At 37.4% G+C, this 8,555-nt stretch overlaps 1 pseudogene; it reads right to left on the bottom strand.

Annotated features, from left to right (window-relative positions):
* Nucleotides 1-311: 311 nt before the first annotated feature.
* LOC107133590 lies at nucleotides 312-4,071 on the bottom strand (annotated as a pseudogene).
* Nucleotides 4,072-8,555: the final 4,484 nt, after the last annotated feature.

The following is an 8,555-nucleotide window of genomic DNA, read 5'->3' as shown; positions in this document are numbered from 1 at the left end:
GACAATTACAAGAATGAAGGAGATGTGGACAGTCTCAAGGATATCCTAGAAAAGGAGAAAGAGGGAGATCTGTGCTGAATTATTTTGCACCCACTTTTTGTTTTATCTCTTCTTCTGACCTCAGCCATTCTTCCTAAATTGGTGCAGACTAGATGTTTAGCTTTGCTGTATTTTAAACATAGGTCTACTGATAAATATAATTTATCATGGATTGAAATCCTCTTACTTTAGTTACATGAAGATAACCTGCTTCATTATTTTGTCAGGTCTTGCTATGCTTGAATAGGTCCCAACAAGATGCAATGGTTTCTGACATTAGGCTGTTCTGCTATAAACTCTCTTCAGGGCACATTTAATGTCCCTGTTCCTCAGGCTGTAGATGAAGGGATTCAGCATGGCAGTGACCACAGTATACATCACTGAGGCCACTGCACCCTTCCTGGGAGAATGTGATACAGTTGATCCAAGGTACACTCCAAATCCTGTTCCATAAAATAAGCAAACAACTGACAGGTGAGAACCACAGGTAGAGAAAGCTTTAAATTTCCCACCTGAGGAAGGGATTTTCAGAATGGAGAAAATAATTTTATAATAAGAGAAAAAATACCTGAAATGGGAAAAAAACCAAACATGGTGCCAACAAAATGTTTGACAATGTTTTTAGAGAAGGTATCAGAATATAATAGATTAAGGAGTTCAGAAGGGTCACAGAAGAAGTTAGAAACTTCTACATCCTTGAAGTTGGTAAATTGTAAGATAGTCAAATTATGCAGCTGGGAGTCCAAAAGGCTAAACAAAAAAGATGTCAAAACTAATAAGCCACAGAGAGAATCCAGGGTTCATAATGACTGAGTAATGCACGGGGTGACAGATGGCCACAAAACGATCAAAGTCCATCACAGTCAGAAGCATATCATCCATACATGCAAAAATGGCAAAAAGAGACATTTGTGTCAGGCAGCCCACGTAGGAAATGACTCTACTGTGAATCTGAATGTCCATAATCATCTTTGGGACTGTGGTGGACATGAAGAATATGTCAGCCAAGGACAGGCTGGAGAGGAAGAAGTACATGGGGGTGTGGAGGTGGGAGTCAGAGCTGACGGCCAGGATGATGAGCAGGATCCCAAGCACTGTGACCAGATACATGGACAGGAAAAGTCCAAAGAAGAGGGGCTGCAATTCTGTATCATCTGAGAGTTCCATGAGATAAAATTCTGAAATGTGTGTTAGATTCTGTGTTTCCATAGTGCTAGAACACCTTTAGATAGGAAAAAGGGTAGGAAAAAAGCAAAAACATAAATGGGCACCCAGCACCCAGTATATATTTAAATTCTAGTTAAGTATTCACATTTGAGGTCTATACACAAAAGTACTCAATTGTGGAAATTTTAATCTTCTTAGCCTCTTTCTTTATTGCAGGCTCTTCTCTCCACAGCCATTTTAGAGGCATTGACTAGAACAATGTTAGAAGTTGAGGAGCATTATCAGTCTTCACTAATACATGGATTGAAATCCTCTTACTTTAGTTACATGAAGATAACCTGCTTCATTACTTTGTCAGGTCTTGCTATGCTTGAATTGGGGGAAATGCAAAAGAGAAAAAAAAACAGGTATAATGAAAACTCACACAGGCAATTTCCACATCTGTAAAGTGGGTATAATATATAAATACCTTATATGGTGTTGTAAGAAAGTAGTTAAAAAACATTTAAATACTCTGACATGTGAATGCTAATTTTGGACTAGACAAAATTAGGGAATGAAGGGAGAGAAGGGGGCTTGTTGGTAAGAAGGATGGGAGAATCAATCAGACATTATTACCCTAGGTGCATATATGATTACACGACCCGTGTAACTCTACATCATGGGCAACCAGACTAATGAGAAGTTACACTCCATTTATGTATGATGTGTCAAAATGCACTCTACTGACATGTATAACTAATTAGAGTAAATAAAAATATTTTAAAATCATTTAAATAGCATAACTTATGGTTCTCAGTCTCATTATTTTATTTACCTGTTGATATTTTAGAATATCCAGATACCCTAGCCTCACACTAAAATCAATTTAATCAGAATTGCATTTGAAATTTGGAGCAGTTTCTTCTTAACAAGCATTGAGAACCAATGCCTTAGAATATTTCCTGGCACTTAGAACATTCCCTATGAATATCAACAATTGTTATGAAGAATACACACTGTCTACATAAAAGTACAAACATTTGATAATATTCACATCAGGACTAACATTTGATATAGTTGTGTATAATTACCTAGGAAATTTAAGTTCTTGGTATCTCTGCAGGATTTCATTCTCTGAACACTTGTCCCCAAACACAGCTACAGTCATGAGTTGGGTGGGTATAATTTCTTGTCAGTGTTTTCATGTCAATATTGATTTATATATTCATAAATTGATTTATTTTTAAAATTTACCAAAAAAAGTACCTAGTGCTCATCTAAGTAATCTAAACACAATACCTATTGCATTTGATATATACTAGTTCACATTAACATGTGTTTTTAAGTCTCTCTGTAAGGTCATTTAATCTTGTCATTGAATAAATCTATGATCTCTTTGATGAGAGACTTCTAAATAAATAAATAATAATTCCAAATTTTCTTTTGCCCTTTTTTATACACACTTCATAAATTAATTCCACAGGGAGCACCCATTTTCTGTCCATTCCATACTGGATGCAGTTGTGCCAACTAAGACACAGAGAGGATTCAAATTTAAATTGTCAGGTTTTGGGTCCAATCCATTAAATATCTTTATTTTCCCAGCCAACAGAAACTACATAGCAGAGGGCCAGTGGTCTTAACTGCAAGTATGCTTTTTAATTCTTTCCAGTTTCCAGCATAGGAATGAATCAAGGCATGTCTGTGTGTCTCCTTTAGATTGAGTTTGATAATGACATACATGGAGGGGGATGTGGTCTGTTATATAAAAGTCCTGCAAGGGGGAGCAAGAGAGAGTTCTGTGCTAAATTATGGTGTGCCTATATTTTTGTAAACACTGCCTGTGATCTATGATTACCTTTCTAATAATGGATGCTACCCTGCCCTCTGATCTACCAGAAAACTCCCCAAAAGAATGGCAACACTAAACATGTTTGAAAGGATTGAAACAACATGAAATAACTGGTGGGTCATCAAGGGGACAATCTGCCAGGATCTTCCTGGTATGAAGTGCTGTATCAAACATGGCTCAACTCAAATGGCCCAATCCAACCATGGCCTCTTTCTTTTCTACCTAAAATATTAGTACAATTTACAAAAATATAATGTATTCTTTCATTTTCTGTAAGGTAATAATAATGTGAGCATATGTAACTAGAGTAAGACTGTGCCCATGAAATTAAACAAGTGACTCCAAGCATGTTGCTCAGGACCTGACACTTAGGAAGCCCTCTACATCAGCCTATGATGTGATGGTTACTTCCATTCTCCTCAACATCCTTACATCACCTTTGTAATCATTTTGGAGTGCTTAACAAACAATTTAGAAGCATCATTTTTTTACTATTGTGAGTAATATTTCTTAGAGATACAGGTCCTGTGTGGTTGGAAACTAAAATTTTTAATAAGATTTCTGCTATTTGCACCGTAAACAGGAATGTAAACTTTACAATCCTCATAACTGAAACTTTGCATATGTTGTCCTCTGATTACCAAAACTGTCATGCTTGTCCTCATGATGTGGAAAGAAGAGTTCCAAGAGCAAGGAGTTTCTTCCTGGAGTGACAGGGTATTGAATAGGTGTTAAGAGGTCCAGAGGACAACCTGCCAAGACTCTTGTACCCAGGTGCTCTGTGTCTCTAGGCACACAGCTCAATTCTAACAGTTTCAGTGCATTCAACCCAAACACGCATCACAGGTTATATAAAAATGTTGAGCTCCTTTAGTTTCTGTAAAATAAAAGAATGTGGCACTTACAGCTTGGGGAAGACTACACAGATGAATTCAAACAATCTACATAGAACATATAGCTCAACACCTGACCCTCTGGAGTATCTCAATAATGGTTTGTGATGTGGTTACTGTCATCCTCATCTCCATCATGTCCAAAATAATCTTTTGGGGGTGCTTAAGAAATAGTTTAGAGGAACTAATTTTCTGCCATAGTAGATGAGATGTCTGTGGAAAATAGATTCATTGTAGACAGGAAGTAAAATTTAGGAGGAGATTTCTAGGACACCTACTACAATCCCATATGTACATGTCACAGAAACTGCTTGATCATCAAAACAATAGGAAACAATGCTTCTGACAGTCCTTACTCCATCCTTCATCTCCCTCAGTACTTACTGGATGATGATGCTTCTCTGCTGAGTCATAGCAAAAGACTGCAGATTTAATGTCCCTACCCTGCCTGTTGCACACTGAGTACTTCTCTGTCTACAAGACTGGCATCAGTGCAGTCTCAGACAGGAGGATCCTGATGCAGTTAGTTGTGGGAGGAGGAGCCACAAATGGAGCCAACTGTACCAGAAACATCAAACTGAAGGGCTAAAGGCATAGCTGATTATTTACTACTATATGACCTTTGAGGCTCAATGCACAGAGCTCATAATTAGCCAAATTGGTCCAGGTTATCACAAACTCCAAGGACTTCCTACTATTAATAAAGGAAGAAAAAGAAGAGAGAAATGAATACTGACAAAGGAGGAAGATCATGTGTACTATTCATTACTTTCAATTCTTTTTTAAAATCTTTTGTAGTTGAATATGGACAGCATGTCTTTTTTTTATTTGTTTATTTTTATGTGGTGCTAAGGATTGACCCAGTTTCTCGCAAATGCTAGGCAAGCGCTCTGCCTCTGAGCTATAGCCCTAGCCCTCTCATTTCTTTTTAAAAAAATTCATTACCTTTTGGGTTGGGATTGTGGCTCAGCAGTAGATTGCTCACATCACACGTGTGAGACCCTGGGTTTGGTCCTCAGCACCACATAAAAATAAATAAGTGAAATAAAGATATTGTGTCCAACTACAACTAAAAACAAATTTAAAAAAAAGTCATTGACTTTTTTAAAAAAAATAATTTCTCTTTGTGTTAGATAAAATTTAAATTCCGAAGACACATTACAATTCTCACATTGTTAAGTTCAGAAATCAACAACATTCATTAAATCCACATTGTGGTACATCCATCACCAGTATTCACCTCTAGGAACTTTTTATATTATCAAACTGAAACATTGTATCAATTAATAACTCCACATTCCTCCCACTCCCAACAATGATTACCATTATCAACTATGAAACATGATGAGAAATTAATTCATTGTACTATATAAATGCACATAAGTGATGACATCATAGAACACAAGTGTAGTAGTAGTGTACTTTTCACCTACCAATTATTTCTAAAATGAAATGCTAACACTAAAAATGTATAATTTACAAACCACACATTTTTCCCTAACTTTTCTCTAGTTTCTGCATATGACTCTCCATATATTTAAAATTCAAATATTCACATGTAATTTATTCACACTTGAGGTCCATACACTACCAGTACTTCTCAGTTCTGTTATACAGATTTGTATTAACCCCATACTATCTCAGTAAAATATGTGAGGTAGAAAGCACCTCTTTGACTCTTTCTTTTAATCTACTTTATGTAGTGTCCTGACAGTATGGTTTTATTATTTTCTGATCATAAACCCTCTAATAAATTGCTGAGACCTTTAGATTAAAGGAAAGCCCCAAAACCCAGGTGTCAGTCTCAAACTTCTTATGCCTAAATAATTGTTGTTCACATCAAAACTTTCAAATTCACAGATTGCAATTCTCTTACTTTACCTACCTATGAACAACTTGGGTTCATTATTCTTCTAACTTAATTCATGATTTAACTAGGGAAAAATTCAAATAGTACAGGAAATATTATAGCATATGAACAATATTTTCATCTGAAAATGAGAATAATAATTTTCAAGATTATTAGTTGTAAGAAAAGCCTTTTTAAATCTATTAAATTGCATAAATTAGTACTCTAAGTCCGACTGATCAATACACTTGCCTATGGATATTTTAAAGTATTCAGGTGCCTTGGTCTCAAACCAAACCTATGTAATCAGAATATCTGCATATGGCATTTTTGGTGATCCTTCTTTACACTGGTTTTGAGGACCACTGCTGTTCAGTCAGCTTCCTCACTGCTGTGACCAACAAACCTGACAAGAACAGTTTTAAGGGGAAAAAGTTTATTCAGGGCTCATGATTTCAGAGATCTTAGTCCATAGATGGCCAACTCCATTCCTCATAACCTGAAATGAGGCAGAACATCATGGTGGGGGAAAGTAACTCAAAATATGGCACTAGCTGGGTACAATGGAACATGCCTGTAATCCAAGTGACTCAGGAGGTTGAGGCAGGAGGATCATAAGTTCAAAGTCAGCCTCAGCAACTTAGCAAGGCCTTAAACAACTGAGTGAGACCCTGTCTCAAAAAAATAAAAGGACTGGGGATGAAGCTAAGTGGTTAAGCACCCTAGATTCAATCCCTGGTACCATAAATAAATAAATAAATGGCCCCAGGACACAGAGAGAGAACTCTCTTCACCACAACAAAATATAAACCCCAAAGATACACCCCCAGTGACCCTCCATAGGTCTAGCCACACCCCACCTACTTTGAGTTACCATCTGTTAATCACTATCAGAGGATTAATGCACTGTAAGTTTAAGGCTCTTATAAGCCAATCATTTCACTTCTAAATCTTCTACCATTGTGTCACACAAGAGATTTTGTGAGATATCTAACATTCAAACCATAATATTCTGCCCCTGGACCCCAAAAGCTCATGCTTATCTCATGGTACAAAATATATTTAGTCCACATTCAAGAGTCCCCATTGTCTCAACAGTTCCAGGATTGCCCATAAGTACAAGTCCAAAGTCTCCCCTGAGACTCATGGTAAACTCTCATCATGCACTCCTGCAAAACTCAAAAGCAAGTTACAAGTATCCAAAATATAAATGTACAAAGTAAGAACTTGCATTCCACAATGGAGAAATATGGGCATAGAAAGAAGGGATGGGACCAAAACAAGACTGAACTCCAACTGGGCAAACAAGCCCTGTATTTCTATGTCCAGCACCTGGGGCTCTCTCTGAAGGAGTGTGTACATCTGTCCCTGTGTTTTTGCTGGTTGCAGCCCACATGTTCTCTCTGTTCTCTTGTCTCTGCTCAAATCCTGTAGCTTTCCTCTGCAGATTTGCCAAGATTATGGCATTTTTTAATCTTGGGGGGTCTCCACTGCAACTTTGGCTTTCTCCTCACATCTCCACACAATGCCCTCTCAGGGGCAGCCCACAGGGACTCTAATCCTGCTGCACTTTGCATTATTTCCAAGGCCTTCCTTTGAAATTCTTTTCCTTTGAAAATTCCCCTAACTCCAGGATCCCAAATTTCTACAGGACCAGCACCACGTGATTGATGCCAAGATCTGCTGTCATCTTGAGTAGTAGCCAACCCTCTAGGGTCCAAAGCTGCACCAGCCTCTGAGTGCTTGAGCACCTGAGCATGGTGAAACAACTTTGTAGGCTTCCCTGTGCAAACAGGGTGTCCCACTGGTCTCTTCTCAAAGGAATATTTACTTTTACTCCCTAGACCCGGAGATGAGTGTGATAACGCCAATTCCTGTGGTGCCCTCAAGACATCTTTCTTATTGTCTCTTGGCAAAGTCTTTAGCGTTCCTTTACTGGCAGTTATGTCCTTAACAACTGCAATTTCTTTAGCCCCAGTTTTACTCCCACCTTTCAAGTCCAAAATTTTCAAATCTTTCTGCTTTCTGGTCCTGAATACCACAATAAATTTGGCTATAATCTGCCAGAAATACCCATTCCACTGCCTAAATATTATGCTGCCTAGAAATTTCTTCTGCCACATTAAGATGCGCACCATTTTTAAAATCAGCCTCTCAGAAAGTCTCAGGACACAGGCAAACCAGAACACAACATGAATGGCCTCTAGTCCAATTTCCAGTAGAATCCTTTTTTTCCTCTGAAACCTTTGGAACCTGTCCCTACTATTCACACTTATACCGCATTCTGGTATTCTGAGCTCCCACCAGAATTCCCCATTAAGGTCCACTTACAACATTCAAAAGTTTTTCCAGGTTATATTGCTAAACTTTCCAATATTCAAACTACAAATTCCAAAAAGCTTCAAAAACTTCTGAACCATACAGTCAGGTTAGTCACAGTAATGACCCACTTCTGGTACCAATTTCTGTTTTAGTTAGCTTTTTCCTGCTCTGACCAACAAACCTAACAGAATGATTTTAAGGAAAATGTATTTGTTATCCCAAGCCATAACAACTGCCTTAGACTATGTCTTGGCATTTACAAATTTTATAATACATTAAAAAGACATAAATCATGATCAAGTTGGTTTCATTCCAGAAATACAAAAGTGGTTCAACATATGCAAATCAATAAATGTAATACACCACATAAATATAATCAAGGATAAAAATTAGTCATCTCAATATATATGGGGAAATCTATTGACAAAATTCAATATCCCTTTAGGGTAAA

This window comes from Marmota marmota, unplaced genomic scaffold, assembly GCF_001458135.2.
Source record: "Marmota marmota marmota unplaced genomic scaffold, marMar, whole genome shotgun sequence".
Classification (NCBI taxonomy): Eukaryota; Metazoa; Chordata; class Mammalia; order Rodentia; family Sciuridae; genus Marmota; species Marmota marmota.
The sequence above is the reverse complement of the archived record's forward strand: the minus strand, read 5'-3'. Positions and strand labels throughout refer to the sequence as shown.